The following is a 16,297-nucleotide window of genomic DNA, read 5'->3' as shown; positions in this document are numbered from 1 at the left end:
TTATAGGAGCAGAATTAGACCATTCGCCCCATCAAGTCTACTCTGCCATTCGGTCATGGCTGATCTATCTTTCCCTCTCAACCCCATTCTCCTGCCTGCTCTCCATAACCCCTGACACCCGTACTGATCAAAGTACAAGTTGAGACTAGGCTTAAGATGTGGCCTGTTGTTGAAATGCATTAACCACCTTTGGAGCAATTGGTTTTGGAACAAGATGTGTGAGAACTCTTCACAGTGGACCGGGACATCCCAAGGAGACCAACACTGAATGCATTCGAGACATTATCAAATTCAGGCTAGATCATTAACATGTATGGGAAATAATCAATTAGACAAAATGGAATACTGGGCTTTGTCATAAGGTCATAAATGATAGGAGCAGAATTAGGCCATTTGGCCCATCATGTCTACTCCACCATTCAATCATGACTGATCTATCTCTCCCCCCAACCCCATTCTCCTGCCTTCTCCCCATAAACCCTTACACCTACTAATCAAACAGTTGGAATATGAGGGGTTAGAAGTTACACCTTGACTGTATAAAGTGTTACTATCGTCGTTTAGATTAGTTTATTGTCACGTGTACCAAGGAATAGTGAAAAGCTTTTGTTGCATGCTATCCAGTCAGCAGAAAGACTATATGTAAATACAATCAAGCCATCCACAGTGTACAGATGCATCATGAAGAGAATAACATATAGTGCAAGTTAAAGTCCAGTAAAGTCCGAATAAAGATAGCCTGAGAGTCTCCAATGAGGTAGATTTTAGCTTAGGACTGCTCTCTAGGATGGATGGTTGAGTTGCCTGATAACAGCTCGGAAGAAACTGTTCCTGAATCACGAGGTGTGCGTTTCACACTTCCGTGCCTCTTGCCTGATGGGAGAGGGGAAAAGAGGGAGTGGAAGGGGTGCGACTCGTCCTTGATTATGCTGGTGGTCCCAAATGTGCTGGCCATATCTGGGCTGCAATGATCATTCCTGGGCAACATCCCATAGGGAGAATGCATCATGCTTGGTGGGACTTAGCTTTGGTTCACCAGAATGTTGACTTGACTCCAAGGGATAAGTTCTGGTCTGCATGGTTAGAGGGCTGTATTCGCTGAGATTTAGAAATGTAAGTGGTGATTTGATTGAAGCCTTTGAAGATGTTAATAGGAATTAAGATGATAGCTGAGAGAGGTTATTAACATGTATTAGTAAATCCAAGAGTGGGTGACATAACCCCAGGCTGGGAATGAGGTAAGAAGAACCTTAGCTAAGTGCGAAGGATGCAGAAGTTTGACTAACCCCCCTAAATTGGCCGCTGATACCAGCTGATAATTCTAGTTCTGAGATTCACAGATTTTCACTAATTGGAATTTTTTTTTTTGTTTTTCTCGTAAGATATTGAAAGATCTGGACCAGAGTACACAGAGTTAGGTCAAAATCTCATTCAATGGCCACAATTGGATTTTGTTAAAGGTGTAGGAAGGAACTGCAGGCGCTGGTTTGAACCTAAGATAGACACAAAGTGCTGGAGTAACTCAGCGGGACAGGCAGCATCTCTGGAGAGAAGGAATGGGTGACGTATTGGGTCGAGACGCTTCTTCAGACTGAAAGTCGCGGGAAAGGGAAACAGAAGATATAAACGATGATGTAGAGAGATATAGATTTGGAACAATGAATGTACTTTGTTAACCTCTCCAATCCATTAGTTTACCAACGAGACACTGGAATGGGCCCTTCAGCCCACAATGTTTGTGCTGAACATGATGCCAAGTTAAACTGATCTGATCTGCCTGTACATGGTCTGTAAATCCCTCCATTCACTGCACTTCCATGCGCCTATGTTAACGCCGCTATTGCATTGGCCTCCACCACCACCCCTGGCAATGAGTTCCAGCCCCCACTTCACTGTGTAAATAAAAACTTGCCCCGCACATCTCCATTAAACTTTTGCCCTCTCACCAATACCTAAACACTCTTGTATTGGATATTTCTATCCTGGGGGGGGGGGGGGGGGGGTTCTCTGACTGTCTGTTGGAAACTTCTCCCTCTTCCCCTTTCTCCCCGTTCCCCCCCCCCCCCCCCCCACTCCCCACATCCTACCTTCAGCATTTGCTGTAACAAAAATGAGAGTTGTGGGTCTGAAGGTATGAAAATCAATGTTAGGAAAGCAGGAGTGCCTAAAGAAGAGACAGCCATTCAAAGAGAAATTCAAGGAGAGACACAACATGCTGGAGTAACTCAGCGGGACAGGCAGCATCTCTGGAGAAAAGGAATAGGTGACATTTCAGGTTGAGACCTTTCTTCATACTTGCAAGTTTCAATTCAAGGGGGAGGTTGGAAATGGATATATGGAGTGCGAGTTGAAAGGGCGAGCCATTGATACAGAGCCACGTTCTGCAGAAGGATTTATCAAAGTGCATTTGACTTCTCCATGAGTACTGTAGAGGCATTTTTTTGTGTGAAAGAAACCAATGTGAATCAAGATCAGCAGTGGTGGAAGTGTAAACACTAATTAAATCATCACTGCTCTGATTGTTCATACACTTCGTGACCCGGGTCTGTTCCCTGACGTGGCTGCTTTGAAGCCCAGATTAGCGTCGAACATTCAGGAAACCGGTTTTACCCACCTATTCCAGAGCTGATTTATTTGGTACTTGCCTTGGAGAATGCGTTGGCTGTGATAGAATGTTTTTCCTGGAACCTTGACTGAAGCACTTTTCACTAAACGCGAGGGGTGGAGTAATTATTAATCCTTGCTGGAGGAATATCGCTGCTTCCTGATTTATCGCAGTTTGGTCGTCGCTTAAAATCCCACACTGTTTCCAATATTTATCACGTCTCTGTTTCATTTTGATAGTAGCTGGCAGCACCCAGGCCATCAGTAGCCAGAAAAAACAAAATTCTTGCAGCAAAGGCAGTTTCAGCACCCGTAGGATTATATTAATGAATGTTCTAATGCTTGGGGTTGGCTGTGTAGTTCACTGATTTACTACTTTTCTCTCAGTAACTCAAGTCCTTCTATCCTGAAGGCAAACACTTGGGACTACTTTACAGTTTAGAAAAAAAAAGTTTTCTGACACTTGTCTCTTTATATTTCTTGCCGTGAGTTATTTGGCGGTGCAGTTGGGAGCTGGCTGACGTGGCTGGTGAATAATGCCATGCCTGTACCGGTTATACCACATAGTCGGCTTAGGTAACAGTTGCTGGGTGCAGCGAAGACCCAAGAGCGGAACTCATTATCAAAACTATCCGCACGCGCATGCGCGCACACACACACACACACACACACGCGTGAGGCTTCGGAGACTCAATCCAGTGCAAAATGCAGCTCAACTGTGCCTGTCTCACCGGGTTAACTACAGCCCTATCTGGACTGACTGGACACCAGCGCTGCTTCTCCGCGCTGGCCATATTTCCCGCAAGCCCAGGCAGGTTAACCTGGCGGGGATGTCGCCCACCTCTCAAAACATGGGGGGGGGGACGTGTCCCCTCTGGCCCCCCCGGGTTTTCCGCCCCAGCGAAGACCGGTTGGCTTGCCATCGCATCGGATAAGACCGCGTGCATCTTTGTCCTTCCATGCTGACAGATTGCTTGCTCCTAGAAACACGAGGCTAGCTCTGTAGCGACGATGATTCATAGAAACAATCGAACACAAAGTGCTGGAGTAACTCAGCGGGTCATGCAGCATCGGGTCAGGACCCTTCTTCAGACTGAATTTCTGAGGTACTCCAGCACCTGTGTCTTTTAAAAAATATTCAAGGTACACAAAATTGCTGGGGAAACTCAGCGGGTGCAGCAGCATCTATGGAGCGAAGGAAATAGGCGACGTTTCGGGCCGAAACCCTTCTTCAGAAACCCTTCTTTAAAAAAATATATGTTTATAGATACAGCGCGGAAACAGGCCCTTCGGCCCACCGAGTCCACTCCAACCAGCGATCCCCATACATTAATAATAATAATAATAAATTTTATTTTTGGGCGCCTTTCAGAAATCTCAAGGACACCTTACAGAGATTAACAGGAATAAAAAACATATAATCAGAATAAAATAAATAATAAAGACATCACAGAAACACAAATTAAAAACAGAATTCAGTCCAAAAACAAAAAATCAAAAACACAATGTGAAAAGAGAGCAGCGGCAGCTAAAGCGCGCCAGCGTCCACTCTCCCTTCCGACAGCCATCTTGGACAAAGACTAACAGGATTACCTACAGACAAAAAAAATCATCCCCCCACAATGGATACCACTGTGGGGGAAGGCACAATGTCCAGTCCCCAACCCCAAGTTCACCCAAAGTCAGGCCTATTGAGGCCACCGCAATTGCCTCTACGGAGGCCCGATGTTCCTGGCCGTTCTCACCGGGTGGTCTTGCCCCGGCGTCGGGAGAGTCCTCTCAGCGGCTGGGCCACCTGGGACGGCCGCTTCCTAGCTGGAGACCGCGGCTTCCGAAGCCGACAAGGCCGCGCCGGGTTGGAGCTCCCAGGCACCCGATGTTGAAGTCGGCGCCGCCCGCTCCGCAGACCCGCAGCCCGGAGGTGTCGAACACGGCGGTCACAGCTCAACGGAGCTCCAGCACGTCGATCCAGCGTGGCGACCCAGGCAAGGCATCGCCCGCTCCGCTCCGCGACAGCGCTCCAGCGTTGTGCCGCCACCGAGGCCGAGGTGCTGGGCGGTCCCCGCCAGGAAACGGCGCTCCAAGCCCGCTGGTAGGCCACGAGGACGGGTCGACGGGCAGCCCGGAGAAAAAGCTGCCTCACCGACCAGGTAGGGACCTAGAAGTAAAATTGCCCCCTACCCCCCACATTAAAAAGTCAATTTCTTCAACGGACGAAACACAGGACTTACTAAAAACTTTTTAAAAAAGCGAAGTAAATGGACGGCTGCTGGTTAGCAGCCGCTCCCCAAGATGGCTCCTCCTACACACACTAGGGAGAATTTACACATTAACCAAGCCAATTAACCTACAAACCTGTACTTCTTTGGAGTGTGGGAGGAAACCGAAGATCTCGGAGAAAACCCGCGCAGGTCATGGGGAGAACGTACAAACTCCGTACAGACAGCACCCGTAGTCAGGATCCGACCCGGGTCTTTGGCGCTACAAGCTCTGTAAGGCAGCAACTCTACTGCTGTGCCACCGTGCCGCCGTTTGCTTGTTTTGTAAACCAGCATCAACAGTTCAAATGCACTCTCGTAATTTTGTCATGATTAAAGGAGGTGCCAGACCATCAGTTGCTGGAAAACCGGTGGTACCACGAGCGAAGAAAGAATAGGCCCATCTCATGGTTAATAGAATTATGAGAGAGTGCATTATGGTAGAAAGCTATTCCACCTGTTGTGCATGCACTGGCTGTTTGACAAGCATTCCATCTCGTAATATCCGCCAAATCTTTCTGCCTATTCCTGAGCCTTTATTTTGTTTCCAAGTATTTTTCCAATTCCATTCACCAATGAAGTTGTATTTATCATCGTGTCAGTGGTGCTTACCAAATGCTAACCATTCTTTGCATAAACAAACATTATTCCATCCATTGCTTCCGATTCACTCCCCAGTCACCTTGAATTCCTGCCCTACTATTATGAGTTCTGCAGCTCTCAGAAGAGTTCTTCATTATTCTGTTTAAACCCTTCGCAATTTTTTTTTAACACTTTTTAATCGAATTTGCCTTCTCTGAGCAATTCCAACTTCTCCAAAGATAAACACAAAAAGCTGGAGTAATTCAGCGGGACAGGCAGCATTTCTGGGGAGAAGGAATGGGTGATGTTTTGGGTCGAGACCTTTCCTCAGACTTCTCCAGTTGAACATGTAACTTTAATCTCAATCAGGTCAATTTCCTCAGTTCCCTGCCCCAAAGCCTTCATATTCTTCCAAAGGGCGGTGGCCAGAATTCGACAAAAGCTCGGTTTGAGGCCAAACCAGTGTTTAGCAGAGCAGCAACTTTCTGCTTTGTGACTACAATAAATCTGAAATTAAAAAGGACAGGAAATACCGGGAACATTCAGTGACCAGGACTAGGTCTCTGAGGAGAGAAACAAAGTTAGCTGCGTAGTAATCCCTTTGCACAACACCAAAGAAAAGGTGTGCTGCAGATGAAAAACTCCAAAGGGAAAAGAAACATTGCATTCATTTCAGGTATCGTGACATTTATTTGGGATTTTAATTTGTTTTAACCGATTCATTATGTGGAATTCCGTGTCGCTTGCAAGGTCAGCATTTATTGTGGAGACGCAAGGAACTGCAGGTACTGGAATCTTCAGCAAAACGCAGAATGCTGGGGTAACTCAATAGGTCAGGCATTTTGTAAAGAAAATAAACTGTGAGAGGAGGGCAGCAGTTGGATGCTGCCTGACCCATTGAGTTCCTCCAATTTTTACTCAGGATTTGAGCATCTGCACTGCCATGCCATCCACTATGATTGATCTGGAGACCTGCAATGGCATGGCTGGATAAGGATGTCGTGAGGGACACTGGAGAAACTTTATTGTGAATGAAAGAATGAATGAATGAATACTTTATTGTCACATGTGACAAGTCACAGTGAAATTCTTTGTTGCTTACCCACGGTATGCAAATAGTTGCCCATAAAGGGCGATTACAAAGTTACGAAGTACCCCCGCGCCAGGTCCCCATTGTTCTTCCCCCCTCCCTCACGGTAGTCCCCCCACACTGGGTCCTCCTTTGATCCTTCCCCCGGCAGCGGCGTCCCCACTTCCACCTGTTCGTCCTCGTCCATTGGTCGGCACCATCATCGACCATCGACCGCCACGCCGACCTCTCCGGATGCCTCCGTGGTTGAGCATAACTGAAGTATACGAAAGGGCAGGCCTTTTACTCAAGTTCATGGGAGTAGGTCCTACACCATCCTTGCCACTGTCTGACAACGCTGTCCTTGAACAATGAAGGTTTAAGGCACGACTTTGGAAAACATGGTCCTCTGCGTACGTGGAGGCACGGTCGTGCAGTGGTAGTGTTGCTCGAAACCCGGGTTCAATCCTGGCTGCTGTCTGTACGGAATGTGTACGTTCTCCTCGTGACCACGTGAGTTTGCCCCGGGCGCTCCAGTTTCCTCCCACATTCCAAAGACGTACGGGTTTGTACGTAAATTGGCTTCAGTAAAGGGTTGTAAATTGTCCCTAGTGTGTCCCTAGGATCAGTGGCGGACTGGGTCTAAAAATATTGGTTGCCAGGAGACAAAGGGGGTCCACTTCATCAGGGGCCCACTTGATATAGGGGGCCCACTTCATCAGGGGCCCACTTGCCATCGGGCAAGCTGACACCCTAGTCAGTCCGCCACTGTGTAGGATACTGCTAGTGTACGGGGATCGCAGGTCGGCGCGGACTCGGTGGGCCGAAGGGCCTGTTTCCGCGCTGTATCTCTAAACTGAACTAAACTAAACCAAACCTGAGAAGTCATCTTGTGCATCTATCTGCAAGACTCCATTCACTGTTTTGTTATCCTGGCTTCCAAAGGGATCTGTGCTGAACTCTTTATCAGAGCAGTTTGATTGTGAGATTGCAATATTTGATTGTGGAGAAAATGAGTCTAGTGAGAATGCAACTCAAGTGCACTCAATAGCTGCAGAAATATAGCTGAGTTGGATATAGCTCTTATGGCTAACGGAATCAAGGGATATGGGGGAAAGCAGGAACGGGGTACTGACTCTGGATGATCAGCCATGAGCATATTGAATGGTGGTGCTGGCTCGAAGGGCTGAATGGCCTACTCCTGCAGATTTTTTTAATGTTTCTAGGGTTCTATGAAATAAGGCACTTTCTGAACAACAATTATTAAAAATGGTGGTGGAAGACAAGGTGTGGAACAAACCTTCACATATGCGTCAAGCTTCATAGATACGTTTGATTGCAGTTGATCTGAATGTTGGGCACTGTAAGGTCATAGAGTGATACAGTGTGGAAACAGGCCCTTCGGCCCAACTTGCCCACACCGTCCAACATGTCCCAGCTACACTAATCCCACCTGCCTGCGTTTGGTCCATATCCCTCCAAACCTGTCCTTTCCATGTACCTGTCTAACTGTTTCTTAAACATTGGGATAGCCCCTGCCTCTACTACCTCCTCTGCCAGCTCGTTCCATACACCCACCACCCTTTGTGTGAAAGAGTTACCTCTCAGATTCCTATCAAATCTTTTCCCCTTCACCTTGAACCTATGTCCTCGGGTCCTCGATTCCCCTACTCCGGGCCAGAGACTCTGTGCATCTAACCCGATCTATTCCTCTCATGATTTGTATGCTGTAGGCGAGAACAGTACCAATATTTGTTGAAATGCAAGTTGAGACTCGGGCAAGGTCCCACTGAAGTACTTAGTTGATGCAAAGTCTGGTTTGCAGCCGCATCCTGGAGGGCAGTATTTAAACACCGGAGGTATTTCACACCGCAGCGGAACAGACTTCTCATTCTTCAACTTCCTGTTATGAAATGGAGCACCTAGACCATGTGGTCAACTGAAGATTTAACGTCGGACTCTTGCATTTGATCTAAAACGGAGCCAGCAATCCAAACATTTTTTTTTTGCAACCATTATTTATCCAACATTGGAAAAATAGCAGTCAGGCCGGTTTATTTTTCTACCTGGAGTTAAACTCCCCCAAGATGTTTGGGTCCAAGTCTGTGCACATCGCACTTTGCATTCCACGTGGAGAAGCCAAATACTTTTCCAGGCTTTGAAACATCTGCTCAGCCCGCCTGGGTTTACTTTGTGAACTGTGCGATGCGGAGCACTCTTACTCATTGATGCTTGGAAAATCTCCAAGCTTTTTTCCTGCGATTTCCCCCCAAGTTTTTCCCACCCTCATCAGTTACTTTCTTGACACGAAGAAAAGGGAAATGGGGGCAGAGCTGAAGTTTACTCCATGAACACAATCACCATTTTTAGTTTTTGAGATACAGCACGTAAACAGACCTTTCGGCCCATCGAGTCCGCGCTGACCAGCGATCCCCGTGCACTATCCCACACCCACTCGGGAACATTTGCAATTTTACCATGCCAAATAACCTACAAACCTGTACGTCTTTGGAGTTTGGGAGGAAACCGGAGCTCCCGGAGAAAACCCACGCAGGTCACGTGGAGAATGTACGAATTCTGTACAGGCAGCACCCAAAGTCTTGACCGAACCCGGGTGTCTGCCACTGTAAGGTAGCAACTCTACCGCTGCACCACCGTGCCACCATCTTCATCTTATTGAGCCAGTCTTGAGTTACCTGGTGGTCCAGAACCAGTGGGTGTTCATGCCTTCTCAATGATTCAATGATGATTCAATGATACTTTATAGTCACATGTACCTAGGTACAGTGAAATTCCATGTTTTGCATCCAAGCCAGTAAAACCGTACAGCGGAACTCACTCAGGCAGTGCACAAGAGTCACCACGGTTGTGGCGTTGACAAAGTTACCAAATAGCCCTATCTTCGGCCTGCAGAAGGCACGTGGCAACAGTCGTCTTCCCACCGAGTCCCCCTTCATTCTCGTTGCCAACCCCACCCCCCCCCCCCCCCCCATCATTCTCTGCGGACTCCACCGGTTCCACCCATCATTCTTGGCAGCCCCCCCCCCCCCCTCGGGTCCTTCTATACTCTCAACGGCCCCCCTCACTCCTGACAGTCTTGCATGAATGGACAACAAATATTGTTATTGGTTTCTTATTACGTGAAGCACAGGCCTTGCCTACCAAGCAGAGGTCCAGCCCTATTTCATATGAATATCTCATCTCTCATATTCTATCACGAAATGGGATAAGGCAAAGAATATCAGGCAACTCTCATCAGCTAGAGTGTGGACATGACCTCCCATCTACCTCATTGGAGACCTTTGAACTTTCTTTAATTGGACTTCAATGTTATACCTTTGCGCTGAATGTTGTACACATTATCCTTCCGTGCACCGTGGATGTGCACCGTGGACGGCTTGATTGTATTCATGTAAAGCATTTTGTTTGACTGGGTAGCACGACACCAAAAGCATTTTAACTGTACCTCGGTACACGTGACAATAACTAACGAAACTAAAGTAAAATGGCAAATATGGGCAGATGTGAAGCAGTAATTATGAGCAATGCTTCAGTAGTGAGAGTATAGGATCTTTACAGATGCATCCACGAAGATCATTTTATTTTCACAGGCCTCCAAAGTATTACTAAGCAACACTCTTGGATGAGCTCAACACAGGGAATAAGACTAATGAGCGAGGGAAATTACTGACAAAATACTGATGTCTTTTTTTACCCAGATATTAGGAATTCATTGACAACACTAAGAATTTCTTGGTCAGGCACATCCTGAAGTGTACAGAATACTGCTCCATCCACTTGAATCTAATGAGTAATTTAGTTTATAATTGTCACGTGTACAGTGAAAAGTTTTTGTTTGCTTGCTCAGAAGGTCATAAGAAATAGCATCTCTGGAGAGAAGGAATGGGTGACGTTTCGTGTCGAGAGGTCTGAAGAAAAGTCACCCATTCCTACCCTCCGGAGATGCTGCCTGGCCCACTGAGTTACTCCAGCTTTTTGTGTCTATCTTCAGTTTGAACCAGCATCTGCAGTTCTTTCCTCCACCGTGTAACTAGAGTCTGTGCTTTGGTCTCTTCTGTGAATTTGTTTGTCAATTTGTGGGTTTGTCAATTTGTGGTCAGTGTTTTACTGAAGACTGCTCGACCTAAAAAGCAGAGTTGAGAATATCCCAACTAACTTCCCCCGGGACTTTTGTGGCATTAATGGGAGCCGTCGTTAAGGCATCAATATGGGTTGGATCGCCGTTATCGTATTTCACTTCGGATGCAGAACAATGGTAAAACGTTCCCTCAGAACAACAGTGAAGAAATCCAAAAGACGTTGTACGCTTGGTTGACTTGTGTTAGCCGAACGCCACGAGTATTTGTAAAGTTTGGTTCTCGAGAGTGAGTCAAGTGACAGATTGCTGTAGGTTAGTGTTTATTTTTGGAGTTAACAGTGCTGGTTTTTGTTGGCCAACGCTCTGCTTGAACCGTTGTGGATTGAAGAATGTGAGATATCTGTACTTTTAGTATGAAGGGCCTGTGAAGGAAAGCACGTTAACCATGTTTATGTTGACAGACTGGCTCATGAATACTTGCGGTTTGATTGTAAAAATATTGCATATTGATAGGAGCTGGCACCGTGGGCCTGTTAACATTTCTTGACTGAATGCTGAATTGAGGAATACCATGTGGGAGGTTTGACCGAGTCGGTAATTTTATTTGCTAGTCTCATGCCTTCTCTTCCTCTTCCAAGCTTTTTAACTCCTTATGGTTTATAAAGAGCAAACATCCTCTGCTATCCCAATAGCCCACGATTAACACATTAAACTTCCCTCTGCCACTCAAATAACCATATAACCATATAACAATTACAGCACGGAAACAGGCCATCTCGGCTCTACAAGTCCGTGCCGAACACTTATTTTCCCCTAGTCCCAATCTCCTTGATTTATTCTCCCTCTTCTACCGACCACTCCACTTCTCGCAGCACTTGCCACACAAACGAGAGTGCTGTACCACCTTCCTCACCATCCAGACCTAAACAGTCTTTCCTTTACTTTCAGGTCGGGACACTTCATCGGACCAAATTACTTGGGTCCTTCCAAAATGACAATGTCCAATTTCTTAGGTAGACAAAAATGCTGGAGAAACTCAGCGGGTGAGGCAGCATCTATGGAGCGAAGGGATAGGTGACTTTTTGGGTCGAGACCCTCGTCATGTCCAATTTCTTGATATCTTTTTCATAACTCCCAAATTTAGTTATGGCAAATTGAGTTAGCATTCCCAAAATTTGGCAAAATCTAACTTCTAGGCCAATGTAAATCCATGCCCACTGAACCCGCGTTCTCCTGCTGAAGGAAGGGATAGCAACTTCAGGCTGAACCGTGTCCCAAAGAGGAGTGGACAGTGCCTCCTTCTGGACCAAAGCGGCTTTTCTCGAATGAAAGAAGATGCTGTACTCTGCTCTGCAGCAAATCTGCCACTTAGCACATCATATAGTGGCTTTCCCTGTAGCCCAAGCTGTTTAGACAGCTGCAAACTTTGATTTGCTCTGATGCGTAATGTGCCATTAACCAACCAAAGGGGCACTTTATTGAAAATGAAAGTAAAGGCCTTCTTAACATAAGGCTAATTTGCATATTTTGCCTTCAGAGTCAGAAAGCTGACAAATTGATTCTTCCGGGATATTAAATGTGCATTATATTTATTCAAATGAACTCTTTTGGGATACTAAAAACGCATTACATGTCATTTTCTAACCCTTGAGGCCTAATTAAGTTGAGCATACGATGCATCACTTCATAATTTTAGAATAACTGGTTTTAAAAGTTTGTCACTCTAGCTTAGAGGTAGTGTTGTATTTAGTGTTGTATTTAACAGGCCTGTCACTATCAATTGCTTTTATAGTCGTATTTCATCGGCAGAGAAAAGGTACTTTTGTAGTCAGAATATTGCCAGCTGGAAAACTGGGACTGCACATTGCTGCACATTGCCCGTACATGAAACAAGCTAAAGAAAAATCAGCTGGATCTTTAGTTTTAATCTCTGGGGAAAACACACTCTCCAGTCGTAAAAGGTTGAAGATTTTTTTTCCCCCAAGTTCCGCAGCATTAAGTTCCGAGCCCTTTCGATCAAAGAAAGTCAAGTTGAGTTAATGGTCATATGCATGAGCATGGTGCTGTGCATCACATTGAATGGCGGTGCTGGCTCGAAGGGCCGAATGGCCTACTCCTGCACCTATTGTCTGTTGTGCAGGTACAATGTATTTCTGGGAAGGCAAACTTAACTTTCAAGTTGCATCCTATTTTATTGAATTAGTGATCGGAGAATTAATCCTAAAGTCAGAAAAATGACCTTTAGAGATACAGTGCGGAAATAGGCCCTTCAGCCCAACCAGTCTGTGCCCACCAGCAATCACCCCGCACATTAACACTATCCTACACACGAGGGGCAATTTATAATTTTTTACTGATGCCAATTAAACGACAAATCTGTACCTCTCTGGAGTGTGGGAGGAAACCGGAGCACCCGGAGAAAGTCTATGCAGGTCATGGGGAGAACGTACGAACTCCATACAAACAGCACCCGTGGTCAGGATTGAACCCGGGTCTCTGGCGCTGTAAGGCAGCAACTCTACCGCTGTGCCACCGTGATGACTTGTAAAGTTAATATCAGTACACCATCGACGTATGTCCATTTCTTGGAGGTTTCGTCAACTGTAAAGCTCACCGTTTGACCTGTTTTTACAAAATGTCAAATGGTCAGCTCGACATAGATTACCAAACCTACACCAAACCCAAACCTAATAGGAGCAGATGAAGGCATTCGACCCAATTTGAGATACCAGCTACCAAGACAGATGTGTCCAGCAATTCATTCTTCCCCCGCACAATTAAAGCATGTAATAGTCTTCACCCGACCATGGTTACCCAACCAGATGCAACTAAATTTAAGGTAGCTCTTCTTCTCCAAGAATCCTTTTTTGCTTAAGTCCACCTTCCGCCACCTCCAGTTCAAATTCCATTTGGAATATTTTGGAGGACCAAGAACCAAGAACTATTGTGAAGCGAGATGTATTAAAGTGTAATGAGAATGTAATTCAATTTTGAATTAAAAGAGAACCCAAAGACAATCTTCCTGACTTTGGGATTGTTCTGAATGGTAACAATATCAGCTGCTAGCAAATGCCATAAACAGGATAGAAAGCTCAGTCTAGCGCGGGAATTTGTACAAATTTGAAGTTTGTGTGAATACACTCCTCCTGTCACGCACCCCGAAAACGGTTAGAATTTCAACAAATTATTAAATTAAAATACTTGCTCATCTGTAATTTAGAATTACAATTTTCATGAATTCATGAAACTTGTCTCCAAATATCACAGGCCTACTGGAAGATTCTAAGATTCTTAGTATTTTTCTGTTCTCTCTCTTAATGTTTTGCACTTTAAAAAAAAAGTATCTTTCCCTTCTCAGAACTCATGACTCCACAGATTATAAGCTTAGACATGATGGTCTTTAACCCAGAATGGAGGAGTGGAGAACTAGAAGTTTTTGAAAAAATGTCATGTTGAAGACCTCCTTTGACTATGTAGAAGACCTCCTTCGACTATGTTGAAGATGAGCTTTGACTAGCTACGACTAGCTACAACTAACTTTGGGAAAATTGGACACCGAATAGTGGAGAGTGAAGCCGACCTCCTTCGATGTCCTTTGACCTCCCTTCGACTATGATGAAGACTATCTACGACTACCTTCGACTACCCTCGATTACCTACGATTAACATGCTGACCTACTACGACCAAACCTACGAGTACAAAAAGTATCGATTTTTTCCATTGCGACCTTTTTTTACTCGCGGGCATTGAGAAAATATTGAAAAAAACGCCGCGACCTAGCTGAGGCCTCCAGTACACGGGGACTACTCTCGAGCATGAAGGAGAGTTGCGAAGACCTCCTACAACCTCGTGTCGACCATGCTGCGAGTATGAGTCGAGGGCAAACCCGCCAGAACTCGCGGATTAGGTCGCCCATGTTGGACTGGCCCTTAAGACTACATGACTCTAACCATTAATGTCATGCCTGTGAGCCCTTGAATTGTTATATTGAGCAACATTCCTCCTAAAATAATGAATATTCATTCCAATACTGTCTTCAATTTAGTGTAGACCAGACGTTTGCAATATTAAGTAAATTGCCTGATCTCTTAGTCTGGGAGGAATCAGGGGAGGAAATAGAGGAGTAAAATCTGAAGAAGACGTACATGTTAAATAAACTAGTAACAAAAATGCCTAGCCCAAAGGCAGTTCCTAGTTGCTGTTTTGTTTCTGGCCTTGATGCTTCCAAGTGTCGCTGGCTATTCCTTTGACAAGCACTGGCTTATGATATTTGCAAGCAAACAAGCCCAGAAGACTGCGTTTCACGTAATCAAGGGATATGGGGAAAAGGCAGGAATGGGGGTACTGATTTTGGATGATCATCCATGATCATATTGAATGGCTGTGCTGGCTCAAAGGGCTGAATGGTCTGCTCCTGCAACTATTTTCCATGTTTCTATGCATTTTTGTGGCCCATTAACGTTGTCAGCATGGACTCTGGGCCATTGGTCTTGAGGAGGGTGTGTCTGTGATTGAGAACGTTGATGCTGTGTAGCCTCTGAACTCACTTTGATCATGCAACCTACTTTCATGGCCATCTTATGTACAACATACAAGCTTGATTTTGATGGTTCGTTAGTTGCTCCAGTAAACTTGCGTGCAGTATACTTGCTTAAGGTATCAGGGACTGTTCTGATGTGCTTGTCACGGTTCAGGTTTGTTGAGTTGCCAGCATTTTGAGCTGGACGGGGATGCTGCCATCAGACACCCTTCTTCTTTCTGTGAATAACCATGACCAGTGAGGCTCCAACTACTTCAGCACAGAGAATCAGTAATCAGGGCGCCAGAGACACACGTTTGATCCTGACTAAGGGTGCTGTCTGTACAGAGTTTATACGAACTCCCCGTGACCTGCGTGGGTTTTCTCCGGGAGCTCCGGTTTCCTACCACACTCCAAAGACGCACAGGTTTGTAGGTTAATTGACTTTGGTAAAATTGTCCCTAATATGTAGGCTAGTGTTAGTGCATGGGGGTAATCGCTAGTTACCTTGGCTCGGCGGGCCGAAGGCTCTGTTTCCACGCTGTATCTCTAAAGTCTAGAGATCTCTAAAGTCTAAAGATGCATTGGTGATAATTTTCCAGTGTTCTATAGATTCAGGATCAATTCCTCTGGATTGGAGGATAGCTAATGTTATCCCACTTTTTAAGAAAGGCAGGAGAGAGAAAACAGGGAATTATAGACCAGTTAGCCTGACATCGGTGGAGGGGAAGATGCTGGAGTCAATTATAAAAGATGAAATAGCGGCACATTTGGATAGCAGTAACAGGATCGGTCCGAGTCAACATGGATACCTCACATTTATCCACATTAAACTTCATGGTGTCTGTACATATATTCTTTTCTGTTTTCTGTTGCTCCAGCAACCTAACCTACTAATTTTAGACACCCATTCATTTTATATTCATACTCATTTGCGTTTGTCGGCACTGGGCATGTACACGCTAGAGTTTAGAAGAATGAGGGGGGACCTCATTGAAACATACAGAATAGTGAAAGGCTTGGATAGAGTGGATGTGGAGAGGATGTTTCCACTAGTGGAAGAGTCTCAGACTTAAATGATTTTCTCAGGAGTCTCAGAATTAAAGGAATTTCTTTTAGGAAGGAGATGAGGAGGAATTTCTTTAGTCAAAGGGTGGTGAATCTG

General features: G+C 45.4%; 1 protein-coding gene across 1 annotated transcript in view; it reads left to right on the top strand.

The window, feature by feature from the left end:
- Nucleotides 1-16,297, top strand: part of auts2 (activator of transcription and developmental regulator AUTS2) — a 1,005,438-nt gene that overhangs the window by 934,661 nt on the left and 54,480 nt on the right.

Source organism: Amblyraja radiata, chromosome 28 (genome assembly GCF_010909765.2).
Source record: "Amblyraja radiata isolate CabotCenter1 chromosome 28, sAmbRad1.1.pri, whole genome shotgun sequence".
In the NCBI taxonomy this organism is placed as follows: Eukaryota; Metazoa; Chordata; class Chondrichthyes; order Rajiformes; family Rajidae; genus Amblyraja; species Amblyraja radiata.
The sequence above is the reverse complement of the archived record's forward strand: the minus strand, read 5'-3'. Positions and strand labels throughout refer to the sequence as shown.